This window comes from Rhipicephalus sanguineus, chromosome 10 (genome assembly GCF_013339695.2).
Source record: "Rhipicephalus sanguineus isolate Rsan-2018 chromosome 10, BIME_Rsan_1.4, whole genome shotgun sequence".
NCBI classification, from domain to species: Eukaryota; Metazoa; Arthropoda; class Arachnida; order Ixodida; family Ixodidae; genus Rhipicephalus; species Rhipicephalus sanguineus.
Genome location: NC_051185.1, coordinates 80,681,867 through 80,703,078, shown reverse-complemented (window position 1 = coordinate 80,703,078; position 21,212 = coordinate 80,681,867). Strand labels below are relative to the sequence as shown.

The window sequence follows — 21,212 nt, the reverse complement described above, 5'->3', positions numbered from 1 at the left end:
TCCAGGATTCTGTTCCATAAAGTAAGTACGGTAAGATGCGCGGTATATACATTCCTCTTGAGGGATAGTGCTAGACTACCATTCATGACTTGAGAATGCTTGCCAAACGTTCTCATCCATCCTATTCTTCAAGTTACTTCAGTCTCGTGGTTCGTCTCCGCGATTACTGCCTGTCTTAAGTAGACGAATCCCTTTACAACTTCCAGTGCCTCGCCACCTATCGCAAAACACTGTTCTCTTCCGAGACTGGTGCACATACTTTAGTTTCCTGCATATTAATTTTGAGCCCTACCATTCTTTTTCCTTGTCCAATTCAGTAATCATGAGTTTCAATCGTCCTCTGAGTTATCATCAAGCAGTAATCATCAGCGAATTGCAGGTTACTAAGGTACTCCCATTAACTCGTATCCCTAACTCTTTCCACTATAGGGCCCTGAAAACCTCCTGTAAGCACGCGTTGAATAGCATTGGGGAGATCGTGTCTCCCTGCCTTACACCCTTCTTATTGGGATTTGGTCGCTTTCTTTATGGGGGAGTATGGTGGCTGTGGAGCCGCTGTAGATTTGTTTTAGTATGTTTACATATGGTTCGCTGACGCCCTGGTTCCGCAGCGCCTGCATTACTGCTGATATCTCGACCAGATCAAATGCTTCCCGTAATCTATGAAGGCTACATATAGGGGTGCTTATATTCCGCGCATTTCTTTCACATGATTGATAGTGTGAATGTGGTCTATTGTGAAGTAGCCTGTATGAAATCCTGCTTAGTCCTTTGGTTGATTGAATTCTAATGTCCTAATTCTATGAGCTATTATCTTTTTAAACAGTTTGTAAACAGGGACAGTAAGCTGATCGGCCTGTAATTTGTCAAGTCCTTGACGTCCCCTTTCTAACGGATTAAGAAGATATTACCATTTTTCCAAGATTCTGGTACTATCACTGTTGAGAGACACATTCTCGGGTAATCCTATCTTTATGCCTAAATGCCACCTTAGTGGTCACGTAAAGTGGGCCACAACCACGTGAACGGTAGTCCAAAGCTACAGTTGTGGAAGCTGTATCTTTCACTAAGCATTGTGCTCTCTTAGTGACACCTCAATTATGCGCTGTTTGTGGGCGAATACATTTTTTTTTCTGCATAAGAACATCACATATTGCACCACAAGGCGCGTGCTTGGGCGTGCTTGGGCGTGCTTGAATCTACATATGTGGAATCAAACCTGGGATAGTTAGGTGAACATCACTTTGTTTCGATTACAGACGAGTGGTCGTGATCGCCGGCGACAGTTTCACAACACTGTGGGCCCGCTTCCTCAGCTAAGTAAACCTTGATGCCAATGTTAGCGACCAGCGCCTAAAAGAATAACATCACAACCCTCAGAATCTAACGTCACTTCGTTTGGAATCTGCTCATATCGGTCCATCTTAACGTACGACAAGACATTTGCTGAGGACCCGCAACCCACGAAGCCCCGAATCGGTGAGCTGCCCGCGAAACACGAGGTGACGCATCATATCAATACCACCGGCCCAACTATCGCTGCGCGTCCAGGGAGACTCGCTGGAATGAGGTTGGAAGCCGGTCACCGTGAGTTCAAAAACATATGCTTCAATGCGGACTCGGTGTTGTTCAGCCTTCCTCCTGCAATTGATTTTCACCTCTCCATCTATTACCAAGACAACACAATCACGACTGGTGGCCTTGGGGTGATTACCGCTCTTTGAATGTTGTCGCTCCTCCGGATCAATATCCCCTTTCTCACATGCATGAGTTCCATATCAACAGGTCATTAACTCTCGATTTTCTTCTTCCATCTCTCCCTAAACCATCCAGATTTTCAGTGTGTGTGTGTGTGGTGGCGAGGGGGGGAGGAGGGTCAAGTTCAAGATGAAGCATCGCAAGTTCTCTCAAGTTGCAGCTTTATTGCCGCATAAATTGCGTTCCCCATCAAGCGCTCACTAAACCTGACTTTTCCCAAACGACGTGCGGTGTTTCCGCAAACACGTGTAATGTTTGCTTAATGCAACCGTAGCCTGTTTCATGAGAAAACGAAAGCAGCTGAGGCTCGTGTTGTCGGGGCAGCCACCCCGTGGTGAAGCTGCTCGTTGAAGCAACGTCTTAGCAGCTGCAGCTTTCCTTGTACCTTTGAGCTCAAGAAGAATGAGTTCAATAAAGATAAGTGGCGTTACGAGATTTTTCTTAAGGCAAAGGCAATATTTTTTATCAGGAAGCAAGCCATAAAACGCTGCGCCTTAAGATGAACACAACACCACTATTGTCTGAAGACGCGGTAAATGATGGGGAATACTCACTGATGCAGCTGCTCAGCCTTGTGCTGAAGAATTGAAGATAACTATAACCCTGCTCGTGCCAGCGAAACTGGCGCTTCTCACTTTCGAAGCAGCCCGAGTAGAAATACTTGCACTTCGATTCAAGCGGCAACTCCTTGCAGCTGTAAAGAAATAGTTTCATAATAGCATGTGGCGTACAGAGATAGTACTGAGTAGAGCACTTGCTTGTTCTGATAGCGTATTTTACGAGCAATGCAGTTCCAAATGATGCCCATGCATAATTTTGAACTATGACGTTGATAAAGTTTGACAGCTGCGACAGTTTTACAGGCATCCGCCGAATAGCATTACAACTCGTCGGTATGGGACAGAAATGGAAAAAGAGAATTACCGACAATTACGCTACCCTCTAATGCGAAATGTGAGCGCAGATGTACCCGTGTTTTCGCTTGGCGATATAGTGAGGCAAAGAATTTGAGACAAACATGGCCGTACGTACAGTTATTGACAACTCGTTATTTTTAGTTTGTATTCCTTTTTGTATGTCAATTTTTGCTGTTTCTCTTTTATTTCCTCTCGCTTTATGCTATTTTTTTATTTCATTTTTATTTTCTACTTAGGCGGTTCATACTGCAGTTACATTAACTTGTCTGTTTTTTTATTTCCCGCTTTTTTTATTTTTCTAGTTGTCTTGTTTCTTTTTAATATTTTATTTATTGCTTCTACGGCGAAAGTTGGAGCAATCCAGCCGCGCTCGCTCGCTCGGTTACGGCGAAGGACTACGGACGTCCAACCCAGGGACGGCCACCTCAGATCAGCGCTGTAATGAAGATGCCCCGCGACTCTCAATACACGGTACCTTTCACTAAAATGGCGTTAACTGAGGCATTCACTGAGATGAAAATCTGCAATTATGCTTACGAGTTCCAAATGACATACCTAGTGCAAATGGGCATAAACTTCGGGTCGTCCTTTGAAGCCGGAATCCAGTGGTCGACGACGACCTTCATGGACACGTCATGGTAGCAATGGTAGGCCAGCTCCGGGCTGCAACGGATGCTTGTCGCAGCACTGCTTTTTTCTACGACCACCAAGAAAAAGAAAATAAAAGAAATGTGAGCAGAATGCTTATTCGTTTACAACAGATCCAAAGCTATAACTATACAGTGATCGAACTTCGAAGATCAGACTGACGCCCCGTAAAATCACCGCATGAAACTACGAAAAATAACATGCTTGTCTTGTTACGGTGTGAAGCCATTTACAGAATCACGGTGTTCAGGAAAGGTTCCAGTTAAATGCTTAAATACTGATTTCTATGATAATTCACATGTACATCCTGCAGCAAGCGGTGACATGGTGTGCGATTTTCGTGAAACCTATTCCCGCTTTCTCAGGGAACAGCCTACATTTAAGTGTTTCGTGCTTTACCTTGTAGCGGCACTTGCGGCCAATGCAGTTACACGCTAGATTAGAAGCGGCATGCACTAGTAGAGCAAAAGTTCGCATTTGCTGTGCGGCCCACGTCCCGTAAACTTCTGCCGCCAGGTGTACTTAATGATTTGTGTCTGTGCTCTTTGAAGCGGGTGTCCCCATACAGTGTGTTCCACAGCCGAGGAGGCTCTCGCCTTGGTCACGCTGTGTGGCTTGAGACAAGAGCCATTTCCTTTCTTCTTGTGCTCCAGTTTGAAACTTGCTGGAACCCCTCACTTGTCATCTAAAAGCTAATTGTGAGCGGATGCGGCGACAGCGATCCGATCCTAAAGCGAGAGCTAGAGACGTTTTAACCAAGCGTCGCAGAAGATCCGAGGGAAGCCGAGAGTTCGCGTAGAAATGAAGACCGGGGGCTCGTGAACGTGGCCGGTTGGCCAACAGAGCTGCGAGAAGCCCAGCAACAGTTGGACTAAGTGTGTGGTCTGGTACTACTTTAATGGGCTTCCCCCAGCTCCGCTCTTTGGTGTTTGCGATAGCAGAGCGAGGCATAACTTTTGTTTCATTTAAATGACTAAATGCAAAAGCATTTGGGAGATAATGTGTATACCGTAAAATGCCGAGCAATTATCCTTCACCCTACGGTGATGGATAATCCGACCAGATATGGAGGGGGGCGCTTGCTCGGTCCTGGACCGAAATTCAAGACGGCGGCAGGAGAGCCACTAAAATTTAAAAAAATGTCCGTCCACGTTTCTAATGAAATGCGTTATTTATTTACTGTTTTTATTCCCCCTCCTCACTAAAAACCATTAAAGCAGCGACCGGTTTGACGAATGTACCACCGGCCACATGACAACGGAATTTCATAAACAACACTAGATACGCATTCGGTGTTCTCATTCTTGTGGTTCTTTTTACACAAGCGATGCTCGTATTGAAAAAAAAAAGTGGCCGCGAGAGAGGAGGGGGAGGGGGGCGCTTGCTCGGTCATTGGCGCTTATTTCAGATCTCCCGAAAAAGGGAGGGAGCGCTTGCTCGGCATTTTACAGTACGTAAACCATGAACACTTCATTATGAGAATTGCTGAGATTAAAGTAAAACCCTTGACTTTAACAATCATTTCGAGCAGGAAATATCATGCGCTGTTACGAAAATGACACTCTCTCCCCGCGTCTTACAAGACCTTTCTTAAAAGGACTAGAAGTAACGACATTAAAAATGAGTACGGCATGAGTGTGCTGAAAACCATAGCTGCTGCGCTTTTCAGCATAAATGTTAGTCACTTGCTCAATCATTTCTTGTGTGATGAGATGACAAAGTATGACCGGTTATATTCCCGAGTCGCTGCCAGTACCTAATCAATGACGGAAGCGGTTCGTCGGATAACCGATTTCTAATGTCGAGGAGCTCAGAGCGACCTGCATGCGGAGCGCTTTCGATTGTCCTGTTCACTTCTATTAAGGCTTAAGGTCGCGTTAAGCAATAAGTGTTCTGCAAAATGAGGTCCCGTGCAACAGTTTTCCCCGAGTCCCAGCCGCGTATCCAAAAGCATTTTGTTTTTGTGCGCGAGGCCTGCTTGCTGGCCGTTTATGAACGTGCAGTTGTTTTTAGGGGCGAAGCTCCTTAAGGCGGCACCCGTTCGTCCCTCGTAGTCGTAGTCGTAGTAGTCGTAGTGCGTAACCAGTCTTACGCTTTGACTTCCAAGGTGGTGCCGGTGGGAGATTTTTCCTGTGCGTTGTTGAACAATGAAAAATTCGCAGCGTGCGCGTTAACTAAAAGCCGAATTCTTCTGTCTCTCATTCCCCATTAGCAGCCATTGGCATGTTCCAGTAGGAAACGTTAGTAGAAGTAGAAGTGTAAGTGTTAGCTAAAAGCCGACTTCTTCTGTCTCTCATTCCCATTAGCAGCCATTGTTTACCTCCGAGGTAGTGCCTGGTGAGATTTCTCCTGTGCGTGATTAAACAATAAAAATTTTGTTCAAAACACCGTTGATTGATGAAATAAACCAACGAAAGACGCCAGATATTTTGTAAAAGCAAAACGAAAAAAACGCCAGATGTTTCCAAAGCAAAACGAAAAGACGCCAGCTGCTTAACGAAAGACGCCAGACGTTTTCTAAAGCAATGGTTTTCTAAACAATGAAAATTCACAGCGTACATGTAAAATTAAAGTGAGCTGCAAGTCGTCATAACTCATCGAACCTTTAGTATATACGCGCCCGATCTCACGTCGGTGATGATGTACTGGGCAGAATTCACGGAAGATTCACGGTTTACCGATGAACCTCCGCAGCTTCGCCCACTCATCATCATTCACTCCGTGGATATGCTGTGATTTTTTTTATTTAATTTATTATCCCCACCATTGAACCTTGCCCCTGCTTAGGCCACTGAGCCATGCTTTTCATTAAGTTCATACTCTGCGTAATGCAAGTGCAAATTCAATTTCAGGAGTTGGAAACACGCATTGGCCGCCATTTTTTGACACCACATATTCGAACGCCAGCGGCTGCAACGTCACCAGACTGTTCAGCACTGGTCCTGTTTGTGCGTGTTTCCTATGTCTTCTTCTATTGTGCTGATGAACTTTGCAAGATGTCACCAGATTTTGGTGATTTCTCTCAAATAGAGGGAACAAGAAAGTTGCCAAAGATTAGCCAAGTAGCCAAGCCGTTTGTCTGCCGCTACCGGGCTGAAAAAGTAGCCAAATTGGCGCAAAGTAACCAAACATGGCAACCCTAGAACCGACACCGCGTACATTCCGGCAAAGTCATTCAAGACTGGACAATGCCTTTCCCTGTGTTATACTAGTGCTACATGGTGCACTGCTGATCGCGGTGCACTGCTGAACGGAATCAAATTTTCGAACAGTGATTAGCCCCCTTCTTCAGCTTGCGTGAAGGAGCCAATCACGATCGAGAAAGTCGATACGGATCAGGCCTGATCCCGATCACAAATGACCGTGTGACACCGGTATTATGCCTTGTGTGATGACGCAGGTACGACACAAGGTGCCTGCGGTTTGTAGAGCGAAGCCGTCTTTGCCTAACGTGTGCTGTAGTAGTAGTAGTAGTAGTAGTAGTAGTAGTAGTAGTAGTAGTAGTAGTAGTAGTAGTAGTAGTAGTAGTAGTAGTAGTAGTAGTAGTAGTAGTAGTAGTAGTAGTGGTAGTAGTAGTAGTAGTAGTAGTAGTAGTAGTAGTAGTAGTAGTAGTAGTAGTAGTAGTAGTAGTAGTAGTAGTAGTAGTAGTGTTTTTTTGTTGTTGTTGTTGTTGTTGTTGTTGTTGTTGTTGTTGTTGTTGTTGTTGTTGTTGTTGTGGTCGTTGTGGTCGTTGTGGTCGTTGTGACAGTAGTAGTAGTCGTCGTAGTAACAGCAGCAGTCGTAGGCATTCGCTGAAACGCCACTGGCTGAACCGACAGATCACGTGATTTCGCTTTAACCATTCAGGTGTAAGTGCGCACATTTCAACTCTAGCGGCGCAATCAGGACATCACGTGATCTCTCTAGGCAATCGTATAAACTCGCGCGTATAGGGCTCACCTGATTCGAGATGGACACACCTTCGTGTAGTCCTCACCTACCCCGCACCGCCGAGGAGCAAGCTGCTTACGAGGAACGTCGGCACGAACTCGACCGTGAATGGGAACGACGTCGCCGTCTCGAAGGACGTAGCGCCTTGCGAGCTCGCGAAGCATCTTCGCCTGATTCGAGATGTGTAGACCTCGCGTGCACACCCAATCAGTGAAACATGGCGAAACAGAAGATTTAACATTCTCATTGCGAAGTTTGACTTGCAAGTGTCACATTCGGTATAAGTCATTCCACGCCAAAAGTCCCGCCATTTTGGCAACCATCTCAAATGGGATCGAAAAATATTGCGCTGATTTCTTGAACTGAAAGACAGTAAATTGCTAGAATATTTTGGAGAGAAAAAATCTTTGGTCACGTGTGAGCCTTCCGAATTTCGCAGAACGTCATCGAGTGAAGTTTGTTTGAAAATTATTCTGAGAGTATCGTTTCACGTTTTCAATGCCAAATTTGGTTCACATATTAGGACAAATGCGTCTGCATAAATGCTTGAATCTCAGTTATACTACTTGCAATTTTGCTGCCATATGTGCCTCCACAGATTTTGTCAAAATGTTCTGTGTTTGCATTTTTTCCCCTTGTAATACTGTTCTACGTAGAATATCCCAGTAATGAATACTGTACTCTAAGGAAGGTAATAGTGCCGATAAAAATATTTTCCAACGATTGACGTTGCAAATCTTACAAGAAAAAATACGAAAATTGCGAAAATCATTCATTTTGGCCCACATTGATGACGCGACTTTACACCAGCGTGGTGCCCAATTAAAAATTCAGCTTTATACCTCAATCAAAAGCAATAAAAAAGTTCCCTTCATATGTGGCAACTTTTATCATTACAATTTTTGTTTCAAGGAAGAAAACAATTTTTGATGGTTCCCCATTAACGGCTATCTTCCCCTTTGTTCATACGGCGGCTGTGTTCGTCATTGAATGTTGCCCATTGCCGTCCGTAGGAAACTTAAAAAATTATTTTATTCCTTAGATCAAATTGTAGTTATAGAAGTTGCCATATAAGAAAAACTATTTATTGCTTTCGATTGAGGCATAATGCTGATTTTTAATTGGAGCACCATGTGGTGTTAATCACGTCTCGATGTGGTCCAAAACGAAGATTTTCGCAAATTTGTTATTTTTCTCGTAAGATTTGCAAATTTCAATGTTCTGAAATAATTTTTTATTGCAAGATACACCTGCGCAGAGTAAGTATTGATTACTGGTACGTTCATGCATAGCGCAGTATTACAAGGGAAACTGCAAACTAGAACATTTGACAAAATTTGTGCAGGCATATATGGGCCCAGAAAAATTGCAGTAATATAACTGAGATTCGAACAACTTACACATTTGCTTTGGCTTATTGTGTGAACCAAATGTGGCATTGTAACGTGAACGATATTCTCAGAATCAACTTTCAAACAAACGTCACTCAGATGACATTCCGCGAAATTTGGAAAGGCTCTCAAGCGATGAAAAAAATTTTCTCTCCAAATATTCTTAGCAATTTACTGTTTTCAGTGCAACAAATCAGCACAACATTTTTCTGTCACATTTGAGGTGGTCGCCAAAATGGCTCGGACGTTTGGTATGGAATGACCCTATAACTATGACAGCTTCGGTGTCCCGCGATCTTCACGGAGTGGATGGGCCGATGAGTTTAAGTGAGTAGCACTTTTGGGGGCCCGGCTTGTCGTCCACCCACTGTCTCATCTCGCATGGTCACGCAGTTGTCAATACAGACCTAAAACAAGACTAACAATGTTCAGTACCAGTGCAAGATAAACTAACAAGGTCTCAAATAATATTAACTACCCAAATAACCAAGAATTAATTATAATAATTAACCTAAAATAGCGAAAAACTCTTCTGAAAAATCGGATGATTACCCGCGCCGCGCAAGAGAGAGCGCCACCGCCTGCGCAGCGCCCGATTGCCGAGGTGGTGGCAAGCGCTTGGTGAGCTGGGTGGCCGGTGACTTCCACAGGTTTCACGGTAGTGGAGCTGTATTAAGCGCAGGATTTAAAACTACACCAAGACCTACACAAGAACGACAATATGGAGGTATAGTGACAGAGGATCGAACTTTACCCCAGAGATCATGAAGGAAGTCCACCGATTAATGTCCTTCGGTCAGAAGTTAAGCACCCCATACCACCCAATGGCCAACGGGTTGGTAGAACGCCCGTTTGCTCAGCGGAGACAGAACTCTGAAAATCAGGCACACTGACATCTCCCAATGAAACCTCTATGGGCCTTCTCTCATGCTGTCCAATGAACCGTTTGGCTTCTTTGGCTTGTGCCAATCACAGTTTGAGCTAGAGTTCCTGTTTTTCTCGAGCATAAGCTTCTAACGCTACAGCGCGTCTTGACTCTAGTGCGGCTTTGCGCACCTCTCTCTTATTCTCCCACTCTTTTCGAACGCGTTCCTTCTCATCTTCAATAAACTTTAGACCTTGCTCCTTATTGAGCTTTCGTTCCCGAATGACTCGTAACATCTCCCAACCCATCCCTGCAATACGTGACTGGGCCAAACGATGCAAAAATCCTGGCAGGATCTAGAACTACACCAGGGCTTACACAAGAACGACATTATCGCAGGATTTAGCGCGGGATGGCAAGCTACACCAAGACCTACACAAGGACTACATTTTTGTGACGACAAAGAACCTTTAATCTGCTTATTCCCGCAGCTGGACACGGAAACCGCAGAGATGGTCAATAAACGGTAGATAGTGCGCTCGTTCCTCGGCTATCGACGATCGCTCCATATGTGCAAAACTGTGGTATTATGCAATGGAGATTTAGGAAAGCCGCTTTCTTCGGAAAGTCAGAGGCAGTCAGTAACAGAGTTCGAGGACTGCCGATTACTCTTCGACGCGGCACGGAGCTGATCAACACCTTGTGAGACACGCTCGCTATAGGGAACCCAAGCTAAAGTTTGGGCGCGGCCGAGCTATGCGTTACTGGGGATAGACGCTGCCGGCACAGGTGATTTATCGCCGGATTTGGCGGCGGCAAGGACGCGTGCGCGCATGCGCTCCTCATTCGGCTCGGACCACTGCTAGTCAGCAATACTTACACTGTGACGCACCACAGATGCAATCCAAGAGCGCTGCGCATGCGCGGAAGCGGCGCAGTGTTGTGGCCGTGGATATTCCCAGTTGCGATAAGAGCAGTGGCGCCGCTCGACGTTGCTTTGGAAGTCTATCGACGTATGGCAGCAAAGGCGGAACTACTACCGGCTCGGTATGCTAGGCTTACGTTGCTTGCTGCCGAAGAAATGACGATATCCGTACTGATAAAGTCACAGGGTCTGCACTCTTCCGATATGCGTGAGTGATCGCGGAAAATGTCACGGCAAGCTTCAAAAGGGACCGACAACTGTCCAGAACGTCTGACTAAATACTAGTGGAAATGAAAATACTGTAAATTATAGTTACAGAATGAAGCATCATTTTCGCGATTAGCGCAGGACTGTATTCTTAAATCGTGTTTAAGAGTTAAAAAAAAACGGTATGTTGCACAGCCCAGCGGAAGATCCTTGATCCTCTGTGGTGCCGTTCTGTTTCCTGTACGTAGACTGGTGTCTTTATGCGTACCATGATTAGTGCTCGAAATTAGAGTATGTATTTTAATATCTATCACTGCTCTATTCTGTGCTGCTTACGAGGCAAAATGATTTGACGCTGAGAAGCGGCGCTACCTTCGCGGATAACTAGTGCAACATGTCGAGCCGCGGCGCATGCGCTCGTTGTGCACGCATGCGCAGCCAACCGCAGTGCTCAAACACGAACTGCTGTCGCACTCACCTCCCACTGTTTGCAGCTTGTGTTGAGTGTATCACTTCATAGTCCGGCCGCGCAGATAGAAAAATTCTGATGATAAATATTTCACAGCATTTTCCACGCTACCATTCCGTGATTACTCTGACCGGTAAGCTTTCCGTTGCACTGAAGAAACTAGGAATCATAAAAACTGTGGGGACCACCCAATATACAGGAGCGTCACCGATATAAAGGTAAACCCGTAAGTTTCCGGCCTGACCAACTGTTAGTGACGATAAAAATGAAACAATTGTATCGCTTTTCATTATAATCTCCCATTCCCTTCAACAGATTTTTCACATCCCCGAACTAACATTTTATGCCTTTTAAAAAAATTGTCTTAAAATTTATTTTTCACATGCCTGAGGACAGCATTCTTCACCACCAGCAGCAATTATTTTGCTTCGAATGTTTGTCTCCAATTTTGAAAAGCGGCAGTGGCCACCGGGCACCAGCTGGAGCTCGTGAAAGCTACACACCTTCGCAGCAGCCTTCGCAACACTCGCCGTGTGAACTAGAGCGTTGTCGTGAAGCAGGTGGACTCCGTGATGGAGTAAATAACTAATCTCTTCTCGTTTATTGCATGACAAAGTTCGCGTAAACAAAAGCGCCGAGTTGTAACTCATAAGTAGGCCTCCTAGTAGATGGTGCTAAGTGCCTAAGTGGTCGTTTTGATAGCGCTGCGAGTTTTAGATGTCAAAACCGGAAACCTATGAAATTATCCGTATGTTTCCACACGACATCTAATGTCACAAATATTGCCGATCCCTAGAGAACTTCAATAGAATTTTTCTTGCTGTGCATAGGCTGTCATTCCATTAGTGCTTCCAACCTGTGCCATGCCAGTCAAGCGTGTCTAAACAGAACTGCGACCAGTTAGAGTTAACTGTATAAATTAACTCGCTATTCTCAGCACGTTTCACAATGCGATAAGGTTATCGAAACTGTCTGTTAATTTCATCTCGAGTTTCTCCGCGCAGGACAAGACTTAGCGACATTGAAAAAGCAGGCGTTCATGCATTACTGCGCTATCCTCTTCCTTCTTTTCTTTGACAAAGAGAACGCAAGCATTTTGACGAGAACGAACCCAAGTTCCTGTGAATCAGCATGCGGGTGCTACTGCAAATGGTTGCGGATGCGATCAACATGCTGTCGAAGTCGTGGTGCCATGCTGCTACACTGTCCATATCATCTCGTCACCTGTGGTTCACTACCGATACCTTCGGCACCACCCTACCGCAGTGCGCTCTAAAAAAAAAGAGAGTATGTGTTAACCTTTCGGTGTGTCCTGGCTAGCCACTGTATATGACTTTATATACGCGTGAACTCTCTTTGTTTTTATCCCACGCCACTCCGACGAGACTACAATGATTTCCAAAGAGAGTTCACGTGTCTCCTTAAGGAGAGTCATATACGTGGCATGTCACGGCTCACAAAAAAAATGTCAAAGGACGCTTTTCTTTTTTTATTCTTTTTTTCTCTTAGAGTGTGCGGTCTTTACGGCTCTGTGAGGACAAGACCACGAACCATAGAAACGATTACTCAGCAAGAGCAAAATAATCGTGGTTATAGCTTCCACAGATCGACAAACCCTGATAAAGTGTCCCAGGACATGCCCATAAAGTATCCAAGCAACGTTGGCAAGCAATTAGTCATTTGCGCGGCCGCCTTCGGTTAAAGAACAACGCGAGGATGGTGACGAAGTCTAGACACGCAAAAATATTCCGAGAACGACGAATAGAGCATTCCAGCGCGCGGCACCATGCAGACAGCGTTCCATATGCGGGCAATACCTGGTGCAAGTGCTGAGTCGACAACATGGCGCACCTGCACACTTCAGGACATAAAACTTCAGCGCAAACACACAAGACGCCCCACGAAGAAGAGACGTGAAACAAGGTAGGCCCGTAGCCAAAAAATATTTTCGGGGGCTGCCCGCTGGCTGAAGGCCTTGATTATTTTAGAAAAACAGCTATTTTCATTATTCAATTTCGGTAAAACATCCCCCTCAATCGGTATTCGGAGGGGGGGGGGGGAGGGGCCGGGCCCCCAGCCCCCCCTTCCCTGGCTACAGGCCTGACACAAGCGCTTTTCTTCGCGGGGCGTATTGCGTGTCCGCTGCAGATTCAACCTCAGGAATATGTACCAACTAGACCCAAATGAAGTTTTATTGCGGACCTGAAGATCGCGGTATCGAATCCCGGCCGCGGCGGCCGCATTTCGATGGAGGCAAAATGCTACAGGCCCATGCGCTTCGATTTAGACCTACGCTAAAGAACCGCAGGTGGTCGATCGAAATTTCCGGAAACCTCCACTACGGCGTCTCTCATAATCATGTCGTGGTTTTCAGACGTAAAACCTTAACAATTTAAATTATTATTATCGAGCAAACACGTCACTTCCTCCACACTTCAAATATGCTAGAAGTTCTGGGGAAGACGAGGGCTGGAAGACATGAAACATCTTTGAACAGGTGGGTGTCGCTGGTACCGACGCTTGGATAAGTGGCCTTGTCTTCTTGAAGTTGCTGTATTGAAGAAGACAAGACCACTTGTCGAAACGGTGACTCTAGCCACGCCCCCTGTTCAAAGCTTTTTTTAATTATTATTTCTCCTCACTTGCCTTTCGTGCAGCTGCAAAGCGAACACTATTTTGGCAGAGAAAGAAAATCACGGACACCCTTCGCCATGGACTCTCTAGCAGTGCTGTAACTCCTATTCTTCAAATATCTGGTGATGGAATTCGCATCAGTATACACGCTGCGATGGGTGGGATCGAACCCGCGCCCTCGTGCTTGGCAGTGCAACACAACTGCCGCTATGTAACCACTGCCAGTTATTTCGACACTCACAGAGGCAGGTGTGTGTAAATTAACCATGCTTACCTATTGCGCTGTTTCCCTCTACTGCATTATTGATTGTTTTTATGCTAACGCGAGAGAAATACTGGTTTTCTCTTCAAGGGTTTTCTGATTCATTATTCTTAAAGCAGCTTCAGACAGGAACGGCCTGCCCTATGACAGTGTCACAATTGCCTCAACATCTACATTCCAGGAACGCCTCACTGATCATCTGCCATGTTAATTGAATCTTCGCTGTTTGTAATTTATTTGTAAACCCACCCCTTGTGTAACACCCCCCGACTAGGCGCCTTTCAGGAAATAAAACTGAACTGAAACTGAACTGAATCTTAAGTGAACTTATTGGGTTTCTTCTCTTTGAATTAATTATTTCTATTCAATTTTTCCTAAATATTCTTGAACTCACAATTATGAGGCGTAATTGTCTGCTTACCGCATGCTGTGACAGTCCCCGAAGAAAGGCAGCAGAGCGCAGCGACCACGTTGAAAAATCTCATGTCGATAAGCCCCGAGTGAAGACCCTGCCAGGAGACTAAGAAGACTCGCGATGCGAACCGCGTCGCCCTTATACTTATACCTCTATCACGAACTGCACATACAAGAAAACACCCAACTAGAGAACAGTCGCTGTCTCTGTACTCGAGAGGTAAACAATGCCCTTCAATGTCGAGATTGCTAACAGATAAGACGCTGCATGCACACTGCACTCACCAGTATGATATTCCGGTGTTCCATCTGCTATTGTCAAACCTGGTAAGAGCTTTCAAAGTATTTGATGTGGACGCACGTTGTCAACACAAACTATTGTTAGTGTCGGCAGAATTCACACCAACAACAGCAGTGTTGCCGTCGAATACTGACATACGAAAACAGGTCGACACGCTTGCTTCGACGATCAATCAAAATTTCAATAGGCCTTTTAGGTTAGGTTATTCCGATATCAGTTTTATGATTACGGTATGAAGTCCAGCGAGGTACGACTAGTTTGTTAAAAAGCCGAAGAGTTAATATGACCTCATAGTGAGGGCGAGAAAATGAAGGGCGTGAGCAATATTTCACTGTGATATCGATTAACTTCGTCTCCATTTTACCTAATTACACGCATTTTTGGTGTTTGCTTAGTTTACTAGTTTCTTATAGGCAACTACTACCGCGTTATTCACATAAACGCGGTGCCATGAAGTGACGTACCAGGGTTCTAAGCAACTTGGCTGCCCCTCCGTTGTATCATCAGCGCGCTATCTCGACAGACGTCAGGAGATGGCTCGTAAACTTGCTATGTTCTCAACGCTCCGCGTTTAGAGGATTGACCGCACGAATACCTTCGGTCCCTTAAATCAGCGTTTGTTTAGTTACGCGAGATCGTATACAAAAGAGTTCGCTGCTATAGCCTTACTTCGTTATAACATTCCAATTCGTTGCTATCGCATTCATTGCTTCGCCCTTGCCGCGAAACTGTGATTTCCTTTATTATTGATCAGTCTTTTAGTACTATAATTTTCTTGTTCAATGGTACTTCTACGTATTAGAAACTACACTTTGTTAATTTTATTTCGTCCTTCGCATAATTGTAGGCTCTCGTTATGCATTCTAAGTAATTAACGGAGAACCGTGCGTAGTCCCCATTTCTCTTCTGATAATGCAAGTACTTTCCTTTACTCTCTGCAATGCCTAAAGGTGCAGATCGAAGCGAAGCCAAAGTTCAGGTTGAGCTGGAGGCTTGAATGTATGAGAAATCCTTGAACAGGTGGTGCCGCTGGAGCCAATGTCTCGACAATGGTATTGTAAAAAAGTCAGCCCAAACAAAACCAAACACAAGACAGGAAGGACACAGTACGAGCGCTGTAGACAATGGCATTGCCTACTTCAATGAAGACAACTGCTAGCTTCCTTGAAGATTACAAGAACACATTTCGGAACGTCGGCTCCAGCAATACCTCATGTTCAAGGATCTTTCACATCTAAAGGTGCAGATAGAGGAAATAGAAGTACAATGTAATGTCTCTTGTAATGAAACATATAATATATCAGCTAGCAGACTGTCAATCAATATTTATTCTTTCTGTAACATTCTTTAATCAACATCACAGAGAAAATACCGCCGCTGGCAACCTTACCGTTTCTTCAGAATTCGTGTCAGAACCTTCCCCCTTCTGCGGATTTTTTTTTTCAATTTTGCATGTGTATATGAACACACACACGCACGAACACACACACACACACACACACACACCTCACCCCCCCCCCCCCTGCCCGAAAAAAAAATTGCTGGCTACGCCCTTGGAATTCGTGACATGCTCGAGCTCCCCTTTCAGCCAGATACCACGGGGCGATCACACACACCTCAGCCTGCGGTTGTCTGTGTACATTATCAGATTTTAGAGAGATTAAAACGCGCGAAAAAGACAGAGCACACACAAAGGCGCACAGATACAGCACAGGTCAGCGCTGTATCTGTGCGTCTTTCTGCATGTTCCGTCTTTTTTCCGCCGTTTAGTCTTTTTTCATTATGAACCAACTCGCCCAGCGTCCTTTTGAGCTATATTATCAGACACCCCAGTTATAGCAGCAGGGCTACTGCTTTACCCATACACCAAGATGTGCTCGGAAGGTCATTGTTCGTCGCATCGATAAGTTGTCAATGCCCATAATACCGCCAAGAGCAAGAAATAAACATCAGTCGAGGAAAAAGAACGTAGCACATAGCAATACCGGGATATGTGAAACTCTAAACGCCATTCTTTTGTGTCGATGACACACCGACAAGAGCAGAAGACAACCAGTTATATACGCACGTTCCGTCGACCGAACGATAAGCCTCAGTCGGATGTCTGTGACCCGTCTTATATCAATTTCCTTGCTGCGTATGCCCCTCTTCCGCTACCAGCAACGTTTACAAAATTTTCCCCACGCTGCTCTGCAGTGGTTCTGCCCACAACGCTGCTTGCCTTTCCGTACACCGCATGACCCATACAAAGTCACCGCGTTATGTAGCTTGCTTTCACGGCTTCTGGGAAAACTTCAAGCACATACTGATAAAGAAAGATCTCCGCTCTGATAGATAGATAGATAGATAGATAGATAGATAGATAGATAGATAGATAGATATATAGATAGATAGATATATAGATAGATAGATATATAGATAGATAGATAGATAGACGGACGGACGGACGACGGACGGACGGACGGACGGACGGACGGGACGGACGGACGGACGGACGGACGGACAGACGACAGACAGACAGACAGACAGACAGCAGACAGACACAGACAGACAGACATACAGACAGACAGACAGACAGACAGACAGACAGACAGACAGACAGACAGATAATAGATAGATAGATAGATAGATAGATAGATAGATAGATAGATAGATAGATAGATAGATAGATAGATAGATAGATAGATAGATAGATAGATAGATAGATAGATAGATAGATAGATAGATAGATAGATAGATAGATAGATAGATAGATAGATAGATAGATAGATTTGTGTATGCTTGTGCGCGCATTAAGTTTGCGCTGCAATCTACTAGCTCGGATGACTGTTCTCATAACCTCCTTCTATGCCTTTTCAACTTATAATATCTTCACGTAAAATACCATGGTCAAACTCACCTAACTCTATAGCAAAACCAACTTGCAAACCTCAACTTACACTATGTAATTTACCAAAATATTGCTTTTGTGAGCAATGTTGTATCTGCGGTTCGTGTTTCTTTTTTAACTTCAGTAACATTCTCTTTTTTCTGTCAAAAGGCCGGTCCCCACCATTCAAGATTGCATGCCTTCCTCGACAATACATCAGCTGAAATTAATTGGTCGCCGAGTTGTCTTTCCTCTGTTAGCATAGTGTTCTCGCTTCCATGACTGAGAATGTGCACCAACTCGTCTTGGCTGTCCGCTTTGCGGAACATACATGAAGTAATCGAATTTCTGTAATCGCGTTTCAGCAAGGTAGAGAATATTCTTCAATACGCGATCTTGCCGAATATAAATTGCTATCTTTTGGGCAGTGAATCTTCTTTCGCGCACTGCTCGTCAATGTACATCTCACTTCTGCCTCCTTTCAAAACTTGCTCGTACCTGGAAAAGAAAGAGACAGCTTTATTGAATGTCCTTGCTGGGGTCAAGGGACTAGCCCCACCGGAGCCCTCAAACAGGCCATGCCTTGAGTCTTGGTAGCATCGGCTTGCGCACAAGGGGGGGGGGGGGGAGGGACATTTGCCCACCTTAATCATCTCAGAGAGGCACCAAGTCAGCACCATATGTTTAAACAGTTGGACTGATAGTTGGGCGAGCTGGTAAGGGTTCATGATTAAGAAAGGGCGCAACGGAAGGTCTCGCGACACCGATGATGAAAAAGACTCAAAGACAAGCGTCGGCGCTTGTCTTCGTGTCTTCATCATCGTCTGTGTCGCGTGTCCTTTCGTTGCACCGTTTCTTAATCATAACCAGTTGGACCTGTCCCGTCACTGTTAATATGCAGGGTTATGGCAATGAAGTTTTTCGAAAATAATGGCGGCTGATGACCACTGATGTTGCATTCCAATAACGCTTTACTTCTCGCCTTTACCTCTGAAAGTCGGGGACCAATATAAGTGCTGGGTTGTAGATTGCATGAGCGGAAAACAGTAAGAATAGAAGGAAAGAAATCAACAGGACAGACGCTCAAATTCTATTCCTGCTGTTTTCCGCTCATACAATCTACAATATGTTGTATCAACTGGCCCAGCACACCACCTTATAATTGTTGGGGCTTAACGTCCCAAAACCATGATATGATTATGAAGGACGCCGTAGTGGGGGGCTCCGGAAACTTAGACCACCTGGGGTTCATTAAAGGAGTCCTGACACAAAAATTTTCGTCCCGCGTTTTTTTTTTTTTTTTTTTGCTGCAATGTGTTGCTGGGGGCCTGTTAGTCATAACACGGCACATCGTTTGCTGCAGCGCGCGACAGATAATTAATTACAAGCTCCTCATTACCGACACAGCCTCAGTTTCGGTTTGACATAGCTCCAAAAACGACAAGCCGTCGGGTGCGACTATCACCATCTAGCGAGTGAAACGCTCGGTCACGTGAGCACACAGAACAGTGACGCATTTCCGCGCGGTCTGTCGTCGTGGGGTTCATCGTTGTCTGATGGCGACGATTTTCTTGCGGCGGGGATGGAAGGAATTTTCGACGTGGCGAATCACTTCAGGTTTGACCCGCTGGCGAGGAGCGATTCGTCGGGAAGCGCGTCAAAACAGAAATGGCGGCTACGACGTCATCGTAACTTGTACCGGCTGCAACGGTTACGTAGGGGAAGTAGGGGGGTCACCTCGAGTCACCTCCGAGGGTGTCAATGCACTAGGTGCGGCCTATAATGCTGGATCGCGCTCGCGAACTTCAACATTCATATAAAATACCTTTCAAGCTTTATTAGCTGTCGATATTTTGCAGATGGTACACGCACATACACGGGAATCGATCCAGCAGGCCATCTCGGCCGCGAAATTTTGTGTCAGTACCCCTTTAACGTGCACCTAAGTCTAAGTGCACGGGCCTTAAGCATTATCGCCTCCATCGGAAATGCGGACACCGCGGCCGGGATTCGATCCCGCAACCTTCGGGTCACCAGTCGAGCATCATAACCACTAGACCACCGTGCCTGGTCGGGGACCAAACACAGCCGTCGTGAGCAGCACGTCATTGCTTCATTTTCATTACTGCATCCATTGCGAAGCTTGTTTTCTTTTGCACTAGTCCAACTGGGGTGGGAGGGCGCTGCGTTGAACTTTGCCCTCCTTAATGGAGAACCCCGCGCACGCCTATATGCTTGGAGGCATCTTCGGCCAGCCAGACTGCCTAGAGTTGATCCTCCAGGCAAGCGCTGAGCACTGTAGCTATGGGGCTCAGCGCATGCCCACTTCAGGCGTAGCGATCTTAAACGTAGGGTTAGTGGCGTATCCATGAAAGCCCTCTGAGATTTAGTCAGAAATGATTGCCGACGTCGTGGGCGTCGCACTTTAATTGTTACGGGAAGTGGGTGGAAGAGACGCCGGAAGGCACGCTGCGTCGTGCTGATCTGAGCCCTGTTTGAATGTCAAAGATGCGAAGGTGCTTCAGTGTATGTAAATCTTAGCAGGGAGAGTTGGATCAACTACAATTCTTTTCGTTTTGCCGTTGGTTGGATGGCGTTGTGTTCCTACTATTTTATGTTGTTTTTTTGCCTTTTCAATCGCCATTACGACTGAGGGCCGAGACCTAGTTTTCAGTCTACAGCATAAATCGACTGTTGATGGTAAAGGAAAATGTCTGTTCTCGTCCGAAAAGTGCAGTAACAACACTAGAAGACTCCCGGCTACTACGGTATAACAATTCCACCCACTTGATTTTCTTATTAACTACACTTTTTTTATGACGATAGTTTGCCCTTGGGCATAATAGAACATGGTGTACAATGTACACGAATGAATTTGATTCGGGCAGAAAGTCTAGCAGCGAGCGATAGTGGTCGATGGATCCAACGGATGGCAAGGCCTGATGCCTGTCGCACGCTCATGGCGTACCAGGCTTAAGTACTGAACTGGGCAATTTCCTGGCAAGTTCATCACTATCTGACAAAATTTCTAATTGTGACGTCACAAAACAGGCACGACGCACCATAGCGGCCGCAGTACTGTTGCGGCCAGACAGCAGTCACAGGCGAGGGGAGCTTAACCCCGACACGAAGCCTCCGAAACACAACCTCCTATCGGCGAATTAAACCACCAGGGAGGTCTCACCCACGGTGAGGCATAAGGGCTCACTGGCATATTGTAGCGTTGAAGCAAATGCACACAAGCAGAAACACAAGACGACTGGACAGGCGCTTCTGTCTTGTGTTTCTTCTTGTGTGAATGTGTTTCAGAGCTACATTATGTCAGTTAGCAAACACCAACTTGCAAAGCTGTTGTTTTCCTGCAGTGTAAGGACTCGTGTGGTGTGCCGGAGGTTTTCTTTTAACAGCGAAGCTGTTTAAGCTAGCCGTATTATGTCCGGTCCTATCTAGAAAAATAAAGAGATATGTGCCACAGAAATTGGGCAAATCCCACTGCTCACCACTAGTCCACTAAAAATGAAGAAGACAACAATTAGCCCAACAAACGGGTATGTGCCACAGGAATTTGTGCGGCCTATCAGAAAAATATCATCATCGTAAACGGGTATGTGCCAGAGAAATT

At 45.5% G+C, this 21,212-nt stretch overlaps 1 protein-coding gene and 1 long non-coding RNA gene across 3 annotated transcripts in view; one reads left to right on the top strand and one right to left on the bottom strand.

Annotated features, from left to right (window-relative positions):
* LOC125760038 (uncharacterized) overlaps positions 1 to 21,212 on the top strand; it is a 210,091-nt gene that overhangs the window by 119,228 nt on the left and 69,651 nt on the right. The gene's annotated exons all lie outside the window — the stretch shown is intronic.
* LOC119406939 (uncharacterized) lies at positions 2,333 to 14,496 on the bottom strand. The gene is made up of 3 exons (XR_005186586.2): positions 14,428 to 14,496; positions 3,231 to 3,372; positions 2,333 to 2,452 (listed from the first exon to the last, which is right to left on the bottom strand). It is a non-coding gene; the product is annotated as an uncharacterized LOC119406939 (long non-coding RNA).